This window comes from Oncorhynchus kisutch, linkage group LG11, assembly GCF_002021735.2.
Source record: "Oncorhynchus kisutch isolate 150728-3 linkage group LG11, Okis_V2, whole genome shotgun sequence".
Taxonomy (NCBI): Eukaryota; Metazoa; Chordata; class Actinopteri; order Salmoniformes; family Salmonidae; genus Oncorhynchus; species Oncorhynchus kisutch.
The window spans coordinates 36,857,699-36,878,263 of NC_034184.2; the positions used below are offsets into that span (position 1 = coordinate 36,857,699).

The 20,565-nt window shown below is 40.0% G+C and overlaps 1 protein-coding gene across 1 annotated transcript in view; it reads right to left on the reverse strand.

Annotated features, from left to right (window-relative positions):
* LOC109898852 (protocadherin-15) overlaps nucleotides 1–11,775 on the reverse strand; it is a 207,684-nt gene extending 195,909 nt beyond the window's left edge. The window contains exon 1 of the mRNA XM_031835700.1: nucleotides 11,714–11,775. The gene's annotated coding sequence lies outside the window, so the exon portion shown is untranslated. The remainder of the gene's footprint in view (nucleotides 1–11,713) is intronic.
* Between the last annotated feature and the right edge of the window lie 8,790 nt (nucleotides 11,776–20,565).

A 20,565-nucleotide genomic window follows, 5' to 3' on the forward strand; every position in this document is an offset into this window, starting at 1 on the left:
GCCCTGTCCTGCACCACCTCTATTATGGTGAGAGACCTGAGTCTGAGCCAGCAACTGGTGTACAACATCCACTTAAAGATATCAACTGCCTTCTCTCATGCTTTTCCCTCAGGAGTGCAACATAAGCCCACTTGGAGTGAGCATGGAGAGAGATCAGTTCCAAAACCTTTCTCATATTGCTTGTCATTGTCATTGTCATGGGCCATCCACTTTGCTGGTATACTGGTTGGCAAATGGACAAGACATAGGAGTTGGGGTTCAGGTGAGACATTGAAATTGGGACATTGTCATGGGCCATCCACTTTGAACTGTGAAGCTATCTGAAGAAAATTAAGAAATGCCAGAAGATTGGAGATTGGAGTGCCGGGAAAGGGGTGGGGTTGTTCAACTGTGCCCGTAATCCTAAACAAACAAATCATATTCATTAATAACACAAGTTTGAATTGCCTTTTTCTTTTTCATTTTAGTTAGAGTCGTGCCATATTGTTTCAATTCATTTATAAAGTGAAAAAAGTTCTATTTTGAATTAGACCATTTGCGAATATGGAAATGGAGCTAGTGTTATTAGCAGTTAGATAAAGATGTAGTATATTTAATTTATGTCAGAACCATAAAATAGTACAACCGGTCCTATTTCTTTTGTAACAAAATTCTGTATGTCAATCCAAAAAATTCTACTATAAATACTGGCAAAAAACAAATGCAAAATGGTCTCATTCTCCATTCCACAGAAATCACATTTATAGTCAATATTCAGCTTGAATCTTTCCATAACATGTTTCACAGGGTAAATTCTATGTAACATTTTAAATGAATTTTCCATGCTTTCCCCCATTGTATATCACCATAGATATTTGACCAAAATAATCTTGCTGGGGGAATTGTAAAATCACAAACAATATTCCTAATCTGTTTATTACTACATTTATCTTTGATGTTACTATTACCAATTAATATATTTAAATGTAAATCTATGTTACTTACATCAAACACAGAGGAATTTAAAAGAGATACAACCCTCCTTGGAATTGCATCAAAAACAATTGCATATTTTTTCGGGGTTATTGGAATTTTAAACGTATCAATAAATTCCCCATATGAGTAGATATCCATCCTCATTCAGTAACTGACCAACCAAAATGATTGTATTCTCAAACCAGTTATGAAAAAAAGAGACTAATTTTTAAATTGTATATCATTGTGGTTCCATAGAAAGTGTCTGTGAGGGGAAAGATTGTGTTTCATACTCTAACATCCAAGCTAAAATTTCCTGCTTATGGAATTTGGCCAAAATTACTGGGATTTTATCAACATCAAAATTACATCAAAGCAAAAATTCTAAACCAACAACAGAGTCAAATAAATACTTAAGGAAGACATTCTAAATAATGTTCTGGTTTTTAATATACTTCAGAATCCAATTTATTTTACAGTTTTTCTCAATTGCTAAAACACTAAAACCCATTAGCTGAACAAAGTTATCAGTTGCCTGGACTCATTTAGCTAATTATGCAGTCTGTTGTAAAAACCTTAAACCATTTCACATGGTAAAACACAATTTTCAGATCTCACTTAGATTTTTCAGCAAAACCCTAAACACATTCTCATTCTCAAAACACATGCTGCACTCTAATGCTCATCCATACTGGTAAACACAAGTGGCAACAATCAAATACAAATAGAGAACACATGTCATTGATTGAACACAACCACTCAAAGTTTCAAATGATGCGACACAACCAATATAAGCCAGTTCAGAGAGCAAACAGGTTGTTGAAGGTGGGAAGGAGAAAGTCTGAGAATGGATAGAAGAAACAATGTGAGAGGACAAGTGCATATGTGAGGTGGGCGACGAGGAGGAGTAGGGCAAGAAATAGGAAGAGGAAGACAAAGAGTGGAAATATCTGATCAAATTCGAGCAACAATTATAGACCATGTTCTTGTCCATGGACTGACAATGAGGGAAGCAGGACTTAGAGTGCAACCCATTTTGAGCTGATTTTCTGTGTCCACCATAGTCAGGACATTCAGAGAAGAGAACAGGTACAGTACTCTACTGTATTTTTGTAATTGCACATTTACTGTACTACACTATATGCAGGTGTTTCAATAGACATTTGTACAGTTAATCACGGTATGTATTGTACTGCATGAATATGTTTTGTAACTGCACAACTACTTTATGTAGAATTGCAAGGCAGCCAAAGGACAAGTTTGTGAGATGCAGGGTACAGTACTGTAAACATAGGGGTACAAGGAGGAGGAAGAACAAAAAACAAAATTGCAAAGAGCAAAGCAGAGTAGTAATTTCTGATCAATTTTGAGCTACTATGAGAGAACATGTTTTCGTTCATCAAAAGACAATGCCGGAATAAAATTAATATTTTTTTAGATTAAAAATGTACTTCTCCCTGAGAATTGTATGTTTTGAACAATGTGTATTCTAATTTTCGGTGTATTGTTTACTGACTGCTTGAGAGTCTTGAGAGTGTATATCATTTTGATCACTTTGTTTATGATTTGAGAGCAGTGTTTGATTTTGAACACAGGTAAAACTGTTTTCAGGCAAATGTTCCCTTTTGCGAGAAGAGTCAGAGGTTATGTAAATATGTAAATAGTGCTTGAAGATGAGGTTTTGTGTTTACTGTTCAGGAAACGGAGCAAGGTTTCAGAAATTGTGTTTTAGCAATTGAGAAAAACTGTAAATATAGTATTAGTAATATAGTAATAATAGTATTATTTAGAATATTGAAATCTGAAACCTCAAGACCTCCATGTTCTTGGGTATTAGTGAGAATATCTTTCCATAGATAGTGAGGCTTGTTCCTCCAAATAAAATGATAAAGAATGGTATCTAAGTCCTTTACAATTTTAGGGGATAATCCAAGTGATAACGAGACATAAACCGATCTGATAACCCTTCAGCTTTGGACAATAAAACTGGACCGTATAATGAATAACTCAATTTCTTCTTTGTTTTCTCAATAATGGGGTTAAAGTTTAATTCACTCCTTTGTTTTTCATCCTTGCATATAACAATTACAAGAAGATTAACCTTATCTTTAATTGGGATACCATATACTTCCTGTAAAACACAATCCTTGAGTGGAAATAAGACTGATTTATTGATATAAATTTTAAATCCTGAAACTAAGGAAAAGTCTTTAATACAGGAAACTGTTTTAGAAACCTCATTACCGTCTCTCAAAAATATGGTGGTATCATCAGCCAGTTGACATAGTTTAAATTCATTGCCAAGTGCTGAAACACCTTAAATTCCCTTTTTTGATATGAAGAGGCATAATTTCAGTAAGCAATAAAACAAAAAATGGACTAATTGGGCAGCCCTGCCTAATGTCATGGCCAAAATCAAATCTTTGGGATGTCCTGTGAGTTAATTTTACAGAGCTAGTACAACCACTATATAAAGTTTGGACTGCTTTCAAAAAAAAAGTCACCAAACCCCAAAAAATGTTTGCTACATTGTCTAAGAAAATATCCATATTGGAAGTTAACTGGGCTGATGTATACAGATTCTGATAAAACTGGGCAACATACTGAGAGATTTCTTTTGGATTTTCATTGGGAATATTATTAATCGTTATTTACAAATGGAAGTCTTTTCGCCTGCCCGTTCTTCTAAATTAAAGAAATATTTTGTATTTTTCTCTCCCTCTTCCATCCATTTTCATCTTGATCTTACAAACACTCCCCGGGCCTTTTCCTCGTAGATACAGTCTAACTGCATTTGCAATGATGATAGCTCCAGTAGTTCCTGATTAGTTAGTTCAGTTTTTGTAGTATAGTCCATTATTCCCTTTATGATGTCATATTCTTTCTCTCTCTTGGCACAAGCAATTTCTTTCACCATTGAAATAACCAAAAGCCTTATATCAAATTGAATCAGCACCCAGTAACTTCCAAACGTATTCATAACACAGGCACAATTCCAATATTTATCAATAATTCCTGCTACTTCCTTCTTAAATACTTCAATTTCTAGTAAAGTCTTGTTCATTTTCCAATAATGAATGTTTCACTAAGATCCTAAAGTGTGGTGTTTTGGGTTTGGGGTGCCAGCTATATTGTGTGTAAGTAAAACAAGCTCTACAGTACTATTAGTCCTATGAGATTAACTATATGGAAGATTTGCTGTTTCTGTGTACTAATGTATATTTGAGGTGTATGTGTTTTATATCTATATATATATATATATATATATATATATATATATATATATATACACAGTTGTATATATACAGTTGAAGTCGAAGTTTACATACACCTTAGCCAAATACATTTAAACATTACATTTCACAATTCCTGACATTTAATCCTGGTAAAAATTCCCTGTCTTAGGTCATTTAGGATCACCACTTTATTTGAAGAAGGTGAAATGTCAGAATAATAGTAAAGAGTGATTTATTTCAGCTTTTATTTATTTTATCAGATTCCCACTGGGTCAGAAGTTTACATACGCTCAATTAGTATTTGGTAGCATTGCCTTTAAATTGTTTAACATTTCGAGTAGCCTTCCACAAGCTTCTCATAATAAATTGGGTGAATTTTGGCCCATTCCTCCTGACAGAGTCAGGTTTGTTGGCCTCCTTGCTCGCACACGCTTTTTCAGTTCTGTTCACAAATTTTCTTTAGGGTTGCCCTCAGGGCTTTGTTATGGCCACACCAATACCTTGACTTTGTTGTCCTTAAGCCATTTTGCCACAACTTTGGAAGTATGCTTGGGGTCATGGTCCATTTGGAAGACCCATTTGTGACCAAGCTATAACTTCCTGACTGAGGTCCTGTGATGTTGATTAAATATATATCCACGTAGTTTTCCTTCCTCAAACCATATATTTTGTGAAGTAAACCACTCCTGCCGCAAAGCAACCCCACAACATTAGGCTGCCACCCCCGTGCTTCACAGTTGGGATGGTGTTCTTCAGCTTGCCAGCCTCCCCCTTTTAACTCCAAACATAACGATGGTCATTATAGCCAAACAGTTCTATTTTAGGTTTCATCAGACCAGAGGATATTTCTTCAAAACGTACGATCTTTGTTCCTATGTGCCCTATGTGTTTTTCTGAGGTCTTGGCTCATTTCTTTTGATTTTCCCATGATGTCAAGTAAAGAGGCACTGAGTTTGAAGGTAGGCCTTGAAATACATCCACAGGTACACATCCAATTGACTCACATTATGTCAATTAGCCTATCAGAAGCTTCTAAAGCCATGACATCATTTTCTGGAATTTTCCAAGCTGTTTAAAGGCAGTCAACTTAGTGTATGTATACTTCTGACCAACTGGAATTGTGATACAGTGGTGTATAAATGAAATAACCTGTCTGTAAACAATTGTTGGAACAATTACTTGTGTCATGCACAAAGTAGATGTCCTAATCGACTTGCCAAAACTATAGCTTGTTAACAAGAAATTTGTGGAGTGGTTGAATAATGAGTTTTAATGACTCAAACCTAAGTGTTTGTAAACTTCTGACTTCAACTATATATATATATATTATATATTTTAAACCCTTCCCTTGTGAATTAAAAAAAATGTAAGGTGTGAGGTGGGAAGGAAATTGTGTTGGGATAGAGTTGAGATATTGACTAGACTGGTGGTGTTGGGTGTGCAGGTGGCTCGACCTGACCTGGCTAGTCAGTCTGGCTGAAATGTGATATAGAGGATATCTTAATAAAGACAATCAAACGTATTTGTATTTTTTCAAGACTTCATTTGTTAGGCTATTGGTTAAAACGTGCAACACAATATTTATTATAGAATTATAATTGAGGCTTAATAGCTTAATTATAATTGCATACTTTTTGTTCTAAAATAGAGATGGCATATCGGATGGTGTAAAATGCAGGAAATTAGATTTAGATGCCCCAGAAAATTATCGGGGAGGACCCCCAGATTGCCGCCAGGTTATGATCCCTCCACTTCTAAAACCTAAGTGGCGCGTGCCCCAGCTTGTTAGAATCATCTTTGGCAGTGATTACAGCTGTGAGTCCTGGATTGTACAATATTTGACAGTTTTCTCTTTTAAAATTATTCAAGCTCTATCAAGTTTATTTTTGATTTTTAGTCATGCCATTTATTTTCAAGCCGATTAAAGTCGAAACTTTAACTAGGCTCCTCAGAAACATTCAATGCTGTGTTGGCCTTGCATTTCAGGTTATTGTCATACTGAAAGATGGATTTCTCTCATTTTCTGTTGGAAAGCGGACTGAACAAGGTTTTCCTCTAGGTCTTTGCCTCTGCTTAGCATTATTCCTTTTCTTTTTACCCTGTAAAACCCCCTTGTCCTTGCCGATGACAATTATTGAAAATATGAAGAGTGGTGCTCAGTGATTTTTTTGCCCCAAACATAATGCTTTGCATTCAGGCCACAAAGTTAATTTCATTGCCACATTTTTTTGCAGTATTACTTTAGTGCTTTATTGCATAGAGGATGCATGTTTTTAAATATTTTTTTCTCTACAGGCTTCCTTTTATTAACTCTGCCATTTAGTTAGTATTGTGGAGTAACTGGAATGTTGGTGATCCATCCTCAGATACCTCAGTTTAAGTCTATAACTGTTTTAAAATCACCATTGGCCTCATGGTGAAATCTTTGAGCGATTTCCTTCCTCTCCGTCAACTGAGTTAGGAAGGACTCTTGTATCTTTGTAGTGAATTGGTGTATTGATACAACATCCAACGTGTAACTAATAACTTCATCAAAGGGATGTTCAATGTTTAACAAAATGTTTTATCTATCTTTGCGACACATTGGAAAACCTCCCTAGTCGTTGTCGTTGAATCTATGTTTGAAATTCACTGCTCTACTGAGGGACCTTACATATAATTGTATATGTGGGGTACAGAGATGGGGTAGTCATTCAAAAATCATGTTAAACACCATTATTGTACACAGAGTTAGTCCATGCAACTTATTATCTGACTTATTAACCACATTTTTACTCCTGAAGTTATTTAGTCTTGCCATAATAAAGGTGTTGAATACCTTTTGACTCAAGGCATTTCAGATTTCAGATTTAAAAAAATAAAATAAAAAATAAATCTAACTATATAATTCCACTTTTACATTTTGGGTTGTATTGTGTTTACATTAGTGACACACAATCTACATGTAATCAATTCAGGCTGTAACACAACAAAATGTGGAAAAAGTTAAGAGCTGTGACTACTTTCCGAAGGCACTGTCAATGGAACACTATTTTTTTACTTAATTAGCTCCAAATTTCAATGACATAACCTCAAACCAGCTATAATTTGTAGAAATTAATTTACAAATATTGAAATCATTTCATGAGAAAACTAAAAGGTGTGCAACACTGCCCTATTTACATTGTGTAATATATTGATGGCCCCTACCAGATAGGCTATCCAAAGTCAAACCAATTTTGCCATGGTCGCATCCTGGCTGTCTGTAGCTAATTGGCGAAATAAGTTGGCTAGCTTCCTAGCTAGCCTATGCTACTTCCAGACACAATATCTGTTTACGACTGTGTCAAGTTATCGACTTTGTTGTCCTTAAGCCATTTTGCCACAACTTTGGAAGTATGCTTGGGGTCATGGTCCATTTGGAAGACCCATTTGTGACCAAGCTATAACTTCCTGACTGAGGTCCTGTGATGTTGATTAAATATATATCCACGTAGTTTTCCTTCCTCAAACCATATATTTTGTGAAGTAAACCACTCCTGCCGCAAAGCAACCCCACAACATTAGGCTGCCACCCCCGTGCTTCACAGTTGGGATGGTGTTCTTCAGCTTGCCAGCCTCCCCCTTTTAACTCCAAACATAACGATGGTCATTATAGCCAAACAGTTCTATTTTAGGTTTCATCAGACCAGAGGATATTTCTTCAAAACGTACGATCTTTGTTCCTATGTGCCCTATGTGTTTTTCTGAGGTCTTGGCTCATTTCTTTTGATTTTCCCATGATGTCAAGTAAAGAGGCACTGAGTTTGAAGGTAGGCCTTGAAATACATCCACAGGTACACATCCAATTGACTCAAATTATGTCAATTAGCCTATCAGAAGCTTCTAAAGCCATGACATCATTTTCTGGAATTTTCCAAGCTGTTTAAAGGCAGTCAACTTAGTGTATGTATACTTCTGACCAACTGGAATTGTGATACAGTGGTGTATAAATGAAATAACCTGTCTGTAAACAATTGTTGGAACAATTACTTGTGTCATGCACAAAGTAGATGTCCTAATCGACTTGCCAAAACTATAGCTTGTTAACAAGAAATTTGTGGAGTGGTTGAATAATGAGTTTTAATGACTCAAACCTAAGTGTTTGTAAACTTCTGACTTCAACTATATATATATATATTATATATTTTAAACCCTTCCCTTGTGAATTAAAAAAAATGTAAGGTGTGAGGTGGGAAGGAAATTGTGTTGGGATAGAGTTGAGATATTGATATATAGAAGAATGAGTGACTAACTGTGTACTGTTTTGGCAGAGTGAGTGTACAAAAGCTTTCCACGTGCAAGCACACACACAAGACACCCATGTAAAAGCACGTTTTAAAATCTTCTTTTCAGTTGCATTTCCTAATGAGGACTATTGAAAGCAAGGCTACGGTAAATCAGTAATGGGAACTAGCTACGTGCTGATTTAGTTGACAATTTGGAAAAATGAATGAGCTTCAATTATGAAATGAGGATGACCTATCCCTTTAATTACGACTCAGTCTAATGAGAGGATTAAGACAATCAGGATCACTTCCCAACGTGTTTCATATTAAATCAGTAAAATACACCAATATCCCATTATAATTAGACATGTAAAGTATTATGAAATGAACACAAAGCCAACAAAACAGAGAAATAAAAAACAATTACATTTGAACCTTTTAATCTGTATTACTTATGTGGCTACAAAACTATTAGCGTAAAGTCAATTGTACTGTAGATAGAGACCGCCTTTTTTAAGCAACTTAAAGTAGTGGATGCTGTTTTTGTGAAAATTTACCCCAGGATCTCATAAGAGAGATGTGAATCCAAAATGACAAATATACTGATAATTCTGAAACCTTAATCTAACATGGCAATGCTCTCACACTCTGGGAGAGGCAATTGAATAATGTAGTGGGGGCTGTAAAGTCATGTCAGAATAGACTTGAGAAAAAGTAAAGGAAGTTAGAGGCATTTCTTTCTACTTCTTATAAAATTGCATGGCAGTTGGGAATGTACTGTATGCTGTTCAGATGAGTTCTCTATTAGGGTTTTATATAATATTGGAAATATGAATAGAATGAGTATATTTCATTTGATTTAGTGATCCGTTTTGGGAGTTGATGTTGTCATTTGATTTTCATAACAGAGAGGTTTTCACATGAAAAATAGCAAAAATCCAAACAAGGAATTTAAGTGCATGTAAATGAAGATGCAGAATTCTTGCTATACTTCAAACGAACTCATCTCTATAGCCTCTAATGAGGGTAAGTAATTTAGCACAAGAACACGGCTAATTAATCTGACCATTTATCTCAGCATAATACTGTAATTGTGGCCTTTATTTACCCATCAAATGGAGGAATATGCTTCACAATATCAAAACACTACACTAGCAACCCCACTAGACTAAATGGGTGGACACAGAGAGAAATATCAACTGGTGTTCTACCCTTCCACTAAAGATTTGATGTTCCACTGAATTAGCATGTAGATTCAAACAAGAGGCCATTGTGATACATTATATAAAAAAGGACAGTAAAATGGAAAGCCTGGGTAAATTATATGCACATTTTCATTTACTAGCACATCACATGCACGGAGGCAAGAATGCAAGCACCTACGCTATTAGAAAAGAAGGTGCCATTTAGAACCAAAAAGGGTTCTTCAGATGTCCCCATAAGAGAACCCTTTGAAGAATCCTTGTTGGTTTCAGGTAGAACCCATTTGGTTCCACAGAAGTTCTACACAGAACTAAACACAGATTTACCTGGAACCAAAAAGGGTTAACCTATGGGGACAGCCGAAGAACCCTTTTGGAACCATTTTTTCCAGGAGTTTACAGTATGCACACTGTCCACACATTCTACCCTCTCTCTTTGCTCTACAGCTTTCTATGAACCATTCTCATCTCCCCCATACCCCTCTCAATCTCTCTCTTTCCCTCTCCCTCCCCTGGTCCTCTCTCTCTAATCCAGAGAAGAAGCAGGTGTTGGGACAAATCCCGTCCTTTCAGCCACACTCTCTAATTACATATTGCTGGCCTTGCAATTATTTTAACAGGGCACACACAGATGTGTGCACATTGCTTACACACACACACACACACACACACACACACACACACACACACACACACACACACACACACACACACACACACACACACACACACACACACACACACACACACACACACACACACACACACACACACACACACACACACACACACACACACACACACACACACACACACTCAGTCACTCACTCCGTCTTTCTCTCTTTACTCTGCTGCCAGGCATTTGAATCACAGAGAGACGGCTACAGAATACCAAACCAGCCTCTCAGCCAGAAAAAGTGAAGGCACATCACAGAATTACAACTAACATCACAGCACTCAAACAAGAATAGTCAGAGCCCTTCTTTTAGCATAGTAACCATACTATAATTACAGGACACAGTCATTACAGCTTCATATCAATGTGAGACCCTTAAAAAATGTGTTATGCAACCAAAAGTAAGAGGCAAACAGGTGTGCACCAGAGACAAAATAACAAACTTAGATTTTCTTAATTAAAATGTGTGAATGAAATAAAATAATTGAGAGTGTCTTACTTCACTGTCATGTTTCTGGGTAATTAGATATACTCTCCAGAGGAACAGGGAAAGATGGAATGCGAAAGGAGTCAGGGTTGCCATGCCCGCGGTTTTCCTGCATTGGGCTACTTCGAAAACAATGCAGAGGGTGAAAATGTATTGGTCGCGGGTTGCAGGTTTTTGGGCTACTTCTAATTTGCACAGCGGCAGCCATGTCTATGCGTCTGCATGCCTATCGAATCAATGATTGGCTTTCTGTGGTACCAGGGCTTGTATAGCTTTTCTTTAGCTAATGGACACATTTGTATTGGTAGGCCTGGTCTTGATTTTCTTATGTCAAGCCTAACATTTCACAAAGCTATACACGGTGTCGCAACGCAGCCTTCATTTCTCAGAACAAGAATAGACTGACAGGTTTCAGAAGAAAGTTATTTGTTTCTGGCCATTTTGAGCCAGTAATCGAACCCACAAATTCTGATGATCCAGATACTCAACTAGTCTAAAGAAGGACAGTTGTATAGCTTCTTTAATCAGGACAACAGTTTTCAGCTGTGCTAACATAATTGCAAAAGTTTTTTTTAATTAGCCTGTTAAAATGATAAACTTGGATTAGCGAACACAACGTGCCATTGCATCACAGGAGGGATGGTTGCTGATAATGGGCCTCTGTACGCCAATGTAGATATTCCATAAAAAATGATCAGTTTCCAGCTAAAATAGTCATTTAAAACATTAACAATGTCTACACTGTACTTATGTACTCAATTTGATGTTATTTTAATGGACCAAAAATTTGCTTTTCTTTCAAAAACTAAGACATTTCTAAGTGACCCCAAACTTTTGAACAGTAGTGTATGTTATGAATGGCATATATTGAACAGCCTAGCAGGTACAGAGAAAACAAAGGCAGTACGTACCATTGGGGCTCTCTTCATCAATGGTCACTATGGTAGCAGGGGGGCCAGACCGGGACAGTTTACATTCTGTACGGTGGAGAGAGAAGGCAATAACACAAACACACCAATACTACAAAGAGCCTCAATGTCATAAGCTGATAGCAACTGTCATAACTGGTTATGAATGGTTTCATCCTTTCTATTAATGTTGAAGCACGTTGATGGGTTTAAGGACACTGATACAAAAGCACAGTGATGACCAACTCACAACAATACATGACGACAATACATGACAACCATGTGGGGTGACAACATGAGCACAGTGTTCAATACAGGGAGCTGCACAGATGGAAATGACTCAGAGCACACAGAGACAAAATAAGATAGATAGAGAGAATGAGGAAAAGTAAAGGGTTGCCCTCTTACCCTCGTACCGCCAGTCTGTAGAGATCAGGGTTAGTGGTGCCAAAAGGAAAGCAGAAAAGAACCATGGGAGAAAAGAATAGCATGAAATTGTGGTTTGGAGAAGAGGTTTGATGTTAGAGGAGAGAAAAAACATTAGTGGAGGAAAGGGGAGGGGAGTGAAGGAATAGAGAGTAAGTTAATCATAATAACTAACAGCTCTACAAAATCTTCTTCAACTAAATACATATTTGGATGGATGTTATTTGGCATGGGAGTAGGAAACACTTCTAAAGATACAGTCATCACAACATACTTATGTAATGGCGTTCTTCGTTTGTTGAAAGAGAGTCGGACCGAAAGGCAGCGTTGTGGTTACTCATGACTTTAATGAAAAAAATGACACATGAAATAACTAAATACAAAAAAACAACAAACGGAACGTGAAACCTAGTACAGCCTATCTGGTGAACACTACACAGAGACAGGAACAATCACCCACGAAAGACAAAGCGAAACTCAAGCTACCTAAATACGGTTCCCAATCAGAGGCAACGAGAATCACCTGACAGCTGATTGAGAACCGCCTCAGGCAGCCAAGCCTATACAACACCCCTAATCAGCCGCGATCCCAAATACAACAAACCCCAATACGAAATACAACACGTAAACCCCTGTCACACCCTGGCCTGACCAAATATATAACGAAAACACAAAACACTAAGACCAAGGCGTGACAGAACCCCCCCCCCCCAAGGTGCGGACTCCCGGACGCACCTCAAAACCAAAGGGAGGGTCCGGGTGGGCGTCTGTCATTGGTGGCGGCTCCGGCTCGGGACGTGGACCCCACTTCATTAATGTCCTCGTTCCTCCCCTTCGCGTCCTGGGATAATCCACCCTCGCCGCCAACCATGGCCTAATAGTCCTCACCCAGAACCCCACAGAACTGAGGAGCAGCTCGTGACTGAGGGGCATCTCGGGACTGAGGGACAGCTCGGGACTGAGGGGCAGCTCGGGACTGAGGGGCAGCTCGGGACTGAGGGGCAGCCCGGAACTGAGGGGCAGCCCGGAACTGAGAGGCAGCCCGGAACTGAGGGGCAGCCCGGAACAGAGGGGAAGCCCAGTACTGAGAGGAAGCCCAGTACTGAGAGGAAGCCCAGTACTGAGATGAAGCTCAGGTAGGTAGTAGGCTCCGGTAGATCCTGGCTGGCTGGCGGATGTGGAAGATTCAGGTTGACTAGCAGATCTGGAAGATTCTGGTTGACTAGCAGATCTGGAAGATTCTGGTTGACAGGCTGATCTAGCTGCTCTATGCAGACTGACAGCTCTGACTGCTCCATGCAGGCTGACAGCTCCTTGCAGACTGACAACTCCTTGCAGACTGACAGCTCCTTGCAGGCTGACAGCTCCCTGCAGACTGGCAGCTCCTTGCAGACTGACAGCTCTGACTGCTTCATGCAGACTGACAGCTCTGGCTGCTTCATGCAGACTGACAGCTCTAACTGCTCCATGCAGGCTGACAGCTCCTTGCAGACTGGCAGCTCCTTGCAGACTGGCAGCTCCTTGCAGACTGACAACTCCTTGCAGACTGACAGCTCCTTGCAGACTGACAGCTCTGGCTGCTTCATGCAGGCTGACAGCTCTGACTGCTTCATGCAGGCTGACAGCTCCTTGCAGACTGGCAGCTCCTTGCAGACTGACAGCTCCTTGCAGACTGACAGCTCCTTGCAGACTGACAGCTCCCTGCAGACTGGCAGCTCCTTGCAGACTGACAGCTCTGACTGCTCCATGCAGGCTGACAGCTCCTTGCAGACTGACAGCTCCTTGCAGACTGGCAGCTCCTTGCAGACTGGCAGCTCCTTGCAGACTGGCAGCTCTGGCTGCTTCATGTAGACTGACAGCTCTGACTGCTCCATGCAGGCTGACAGCTCCTTGCAGACTGGCAGCTCCTTGCAGACTGGCAGCTCAGGCTGCTTCAAACAGGCAGGAGGCTCCGGCAGCGCTGTAGAGAAAGAAGGCTCTGATAGCGCTGAACAGGCGGGAGACTCCGACAGCGCAGGAGAGGAGGAAAACGCTGGCTGCGCTGAACAGGCGGGAGACTCCGACAGCGCAAGAGGGAAGGAAGGCTCTGGCTGTGCTGAACAGGCGGGAGACTCCGACAGAGCAGGAGAGGTGAGGCGCACTGTAGGCCTGATGCGTGGTGCGGGCACTGGTGATACTGGAGCGAGGACACGCGCAGGAAGCCTGGTGCGGGGAGCTGCTACCGGAGGACTGGTGTGTGGAGGTGGCTCTGGATAGACCGGACCGTGAAGGCGCACTGGAGCTCTTGAGCACCGAGCCTGCCCAAGCTTACCTGGCTCGATGCCCACTCTAGCCCGGCAAATACGAAGGGCTGGTATGAACCGTACCGGGCTATGCACCCGCACTGGAGACACCGTGCGCTCCATAGCATAACACGGTGTCTGCCCGGTCTCTCTAGCCCACCGGAAAGCACAGCGAGTTTGCGCAGGTCTCCTACCTGGCATAGCCATACTCCCTGTAAGCCCCCCCCCCCCCCAATAATTTTTTGGGGTTGCTTCTCGGGCTTCATTGCCAACCGTGTTCCCTCGTATCGCCGGCTCCTATCTCCTGCTGCCTCTGCTTCCTCCTTGGGGCGGCGATATTCACCAGGCTGAGCCCAGGGTCCTCTTCCGTCTAATATCATCTCCCAAGACCAGAAGTCCTTATATCACTGCTCCCCATGATTAACAGGGAGAGTTGGCTCAGGTCTGACTCCTGACTCTGCCACTCACTCCCTGAGCCCCCCCCCCAATACATTTTTTGGGGTGACTTTCGGGTTTCGGTCTGCGCCGCCGTGTTTTCCTTTTCGACTCCATTCGCCTATAGCCTTCTTCGCACTGCTCAAGCGAATCCCATGCGGGCTCCTGCACTCTCTCTGGGTCGGCCGCCCACCTGTCGATTTCTTCCCACATCGTATACTCCATGCAATTGCTGTCCATAACGTCCTCCCATGTCCATTCCTCCTTTCGCTTTTCCTGCGGTCGCTGCCTGTAACTACGCCGCTCGGTCCGTGTGTGGTGGGTGATTCTGTAACGGCGTTCTTCGTTTGTTGAAAGAGAGTCGGACCGAAATGCAGCGTTGTGGTTACTCATGACTTTAATGAAAAAAATGACACATGAAATAACTAAATACAAAAAAACAACAAACGGAACGTGAAACCTAGTACAGCCTATCTGGTGAACACTACACAGAGACAGGAACAATCACCCACGAAAGACAAAGCGAAACTCAAGCTACCTAAATACGGTTCCCAATCAGAGGCAACGAGAATCACCTGACAGCTGATTGAGAACCGCCTCAGGCAGCCAAGCCTATACAACACCCCTAATCAGCCGCGATCCCAAATACAACAAACCCCAATACAAAATACAACACGTAAACCCCTGTCACACCCTGGCCTGACCAAATATATAACGAAAACACAAAACACTAAGACCAAGGCGTGACAAGTTAGCCTATTTTCTACATACAATTTTCTCTTGAAAATCATCCAAAGACAACACCATATTTAATTTAGTGTTGACATCTTGTCCAGGGTGTTGGTTTTCCAATATTCTCCGTCTGGGACTTTCCCCTCTCGGGTAAAATCCCGGAGTTAGAAGAGAATATCAGAGATGCTTCCTGATAACTGACCCACCCTTGGAATTCTGTATTCATACGAATTCTGTATTCATACGAGTTCTGTATTCATACGACTAAACATTGCTTAGTCATGCTGAACTCCCTAAATACCACAACCCGTAATGGTCTTCAGGTTAGTAATATGGTGTGAAACCTATTGTTGAAGTTGGTATAGACATATACACACACCACAGCAAAGATGCTTATAGATTTATCCACTTATCTGGCCGGCCAGGGCAAATCCTAAAAAGCTAAATTGTGAGTTAACTCGCTACACACCGGGGCGGCAGGGTAGCCTAGTGGTTAGAGTGATGGACTAGTAACCGGAAGGTTGCAAGTTCAACCCCTCGAGCTGTCGTTCTGCCCCTGAACAGGCAGTTAAACCACTGTTCCTAGGCCGTCATTGAAAATAAGAATTTGTTCTTAACTGACTTGCCTAGTTAAATAAAGGTAATAAAAATAAATAAAAATAAAATAGGAAAAGGGGTACGAGAGCCCAAAAGACGAGGGATAAATTGCCCAACCAGCAAGCACCAAAGCAAAGCTATTTGGAAGAGAACACAACAGACAGGAGGCAGCAGACACATACACCAGAGGGAAGGACTCTCCCGCTTGCTCGCACACACCAACACAAACACAAATGCATCATGAGAGTTAGACCAATTGTATTTGGTGCTTGCTGGTTGGGCAATTTATCCCTCGTCTTTTGGGCTCTCGTACCCCTTTTCCTATTTTATTTTTATTTATTTTTATTACCTTTATTTAACTAGGCAAGTCAGTTAAGAACAAATTCTTATTTTCAATGATTACCAGTGAAAATCAATACAAACTGAGCAGGGGGAGTGGAGGCAACCAGAGAAACCAGAGAACACAACTTATCGTAATGAGAAAATGGACACAGAGGAGGAAGAGGGATGAAAGAGTGTGTGAGAGAGAGAAAGACAGATAGGAGAGGGAAGGACACTCTCCCTCTCTCTCGCACAAACACAAATACATAATGAGAGTTGGACCGATTGTATAGAGAATGATAACTAGTGAAAATCAATACAAACTGAGTAGTGGCAGTGGAAGCTGGAGAAAACCCCACAGCGTATAGAACTAAAACTAAACTGCACCCTCACTGTCCACCTAGGCCTGTTATGAAAATTTAGCTAAAACGTGCTGAGATACTGTATCTTCTGCATCAAACACATGACTGGACACATCGTCAATACTGTCTCTCTGTAACCAGAGGCAGGGTATCGACCAGGACTACACAGGCCATGTCCAATTCAATGTGACCTAGAATGTAAGGTCATTGTTCATACATATAACTATGATGAACATCACAGTGATCCCTTCCTCCAAAACTAGACACATCCTGTCCTCGCTCAGCGTGGAACAATCCTAAAAGTGGAGCCACCTAGCGGTACACTTGAAATTAAGTGTTTTTCTAACACCAACACTAGTGGCAACTGAGCTGCCACCAAGTTGAAGTAGACAAAACCTTAACTTTGCTGAAGTATTGAAACAAACCTCCTGAGATGTTTTAAAACATTACATGATGTCTTGTAACACCACTAAATCAAGTATTGTGAAACACCTTGCCAGGGACTGGGAGAACTAACAAAAAAGGTTTAAAGTCATGTTTAGTGCAGAATTAGAAACCTTCTCATTTGGTCTTGTTTCCTCTCCTTAAAGTTTCTAAACACCATTATAATGTTTTCAAACCTGTCCAAAGCAGAATTCAAACCCTTTTTTTGAAGTGTCGTAACATTTAACTACATGGCCCCACACGTACCTCTAGGGGTACCATCCCCCACTGCTCAACTGACACAGTGGCGCACAGAACGCAAAAATATTCTTAGAAATATTTAACCTCCACACATTAACAAGTCCAATAGCTCAAATGAAAGATAAACACCTTGTTCATCTAGCCACCAAGTCAGATTTCTAAAATGTTTTACGGCGAAAACATAGCACATATTTAGGTCAAACCACCACCAAAAGATAGGCTAATTTACATAGCCATTTTGTAGAACAATAAATGCAATCACAAAAGCAGGATTAAAAGAAAAATTATTCACTAACCTTTTGACAATCTTCATCAGATGACAGGAATAGGACATGTTATACAGTACATTTATGTTTTTTTCAATAATATGCAATTTATATCCATAAATCACGGTTTACATTGAAGGTCATGGTCAAAAAATGCTACAACAATGCCCGGAGAAATTATGATAACTCTGCCAGATAACAGAAATACACATCATAAACGTTGACTAAATATACATGTTCTACATATAGTTAGAAAGATACACTTCTTCTTAATAAAACAGCTGTGTTACATTTATTTTTAACGTTACAGAATTCGTTCACTTGTCAATAATATGAGACGGCGCTCACAGATTAGCAATATGGCTTCGCTATTTCGGAGTCCACAGAAACACATATTAACATTGTTCTATGCATTTGATAATTTGCCATTATATACTATTTTGGCAGCATTGTCAAGCAGTGTTCAAACCACCAGCAGTGTTGGGTAACTGAGGCATTCTGAAGGCTTCATTGCTTTCACCAAATTGTACCAGAAAATGGTTCATTGCTCAGAGCTTCATTATCTGTTCACAAGGCAGATTAGTGACATCTGCTGTTTAGCAATAAATAGCAGTGTGTGATTATCAGATACACATTTCTTTCTCCACTTTCTCCGCCTGCCATATCAATTGTGTTATAGTCTCAGAAATTATTTTAAAATGTTCTATCCAATGCTACCAATTATATGCATATCCTGGCTTCTCGCCATGAGCAACAGGCAGTTTACTTTGGGCACGTCAGTCAGGCAGAAATTCAGGAAAATAGACCCTAGCTCTAAGAATATATACAGTGGGGTAAAAAAGTATTTAGTCAGCCACCAATTGTGCATGTTCTCCCACTTAAAAAGATGAGAGAGGCCTGTAATTTTCATCACAGGTACACTTCAACTATGACAGACAAAATAAGAAAAAAAATCCAGAAGATCACATTGTAGGTGCAAAATAAGTATTTGGTCAATAACAAAAGTTTATCTCAATACTTTGTTATATACCCTTTGTTGGCAATGACAGAGATCAAACTTTTTCTGTAAGTCTTCACAAGGTTTTCACACACTGTTGCTGGTATTTTGTCAAATTACTCTATGCAGATCTCCTCTAGAGCAGTGATGTTTTGGGCTGTTGCTGGGCAACACAGTCTTTCAACTCCCTCCCAAAATGTTCTATGGGGTTGAGATCTGGAGACTGGCTAGGCCACTCCAGGACCTTGAAATGCTTCTTACGAAGCCACTCCTTCGTTGCCCGGGCGGTGTGTTTGGGATTATTGTCATGCTGAAAGAGCCACGTTTCATCTTCAATGCCCTTGCTGATGGAAGGAGGTTTTCACTCAAAATCTCACGATACATGGCCCCATTCATTCTTTCCAAATCTCAACCCCATAGAAAATCTTTGGAGGGAGTTGAAAGTCTGTGTTGAACAGGCAACAGCCCCAAAACATCACTGCTCTAGAGGAGATCTGCATGGAGGAATGGGCCAAAATACCAGCAACAGTGTGTGAAAACCTTGTGAAGACTTACAGAAAACGTTTGACCTCTATCATTGCCAACAAAGGGTATATAACAAAGTATTGAGATAAACTTTTGTTACTGCCCAAATACTTATTTTCCACCATAATTTGCTAATAAATTCATAAAAAATCCTACAATGTGATTTTCAGGATTTTTTTATTCATTTTGTCTGTCATAGTTGAAGTGTACCTATGATGAAAATTACATGCCTCTCTCATCTTTTTAAGTGGGAGAACTTGCACAATTGGTGGCTGACTAAATACTTTTTCAAGCCTGCTTCTACTGAAAATGCCTTTAAATCAATGTATATCCCAGTCATGGAAAAAAGTAAGATCTTGCAGAAAAACAGCCACATCAAATCTGAAAAAGGTTACTTGTGTCTCCATCCATCTCTGGGCCTGGTTCTTTTGTGAGAAAGATTATAAACGTTTGGTAATTGAAGTTTTGTAGCTCGAGGGGGAGTCAGTTTGTTGATTTGTGCAGGATATTATTTTCCAAAATGAAAGCAATTTGCCCCGAGGATCAAATTTGAATATTTAGATTGTTCTTGGAGTAAGCTGTTGGAGTGTATAGTGCCTTGATTACCAATTACTGATGGAGTATTGCCTCTTTAACATTTCCAGTTTTCCTTCCCTACTTCCACTTATTTTGGGGGGAAAAACAGATTTCTATTAAAGCAATGTTCCATTAGATTAATAGAACAAAGCCTCTCTGTGTTTTTTGAGTTGGCTAATAAAACATTAGTCTAGTTGCTGCGCTGCTTGTTGATCAGATGAGTGACTCTCTGCTTAGGTAATCCTTATTGTGGATAAATGTTTGTTGTTGAATTAATTATTTTTAGATGGCTAATGCACTTTGCATTGTATGGAGGCACCTAGGTGAAGTTGCACAGTGTATGAGTGTCTCTCTGATTTTGTGATCCCAATGGTGCATAGAAGTTTGATGTTGAGATTGTTGTTCTTAAAATATGTCATTTTTTCAGACAATTGTACCTTAATCCACTTTTTTTCCCGGTGTCAATTATTATATGATCGTTTCAGGTATAGGCTACATTGTATGGACCTTTCTACACTTTAAAAATAGAAAGTCTAAAAACACCATGATTGTCAAATGAAACCATGAGAAGTATTGCACCTAAGCTAAGATGTGGTGTTTGGAGGTTGTTTGAATGTAAACCCAATGTAAGTGTTTAAATAACCAGAATGTG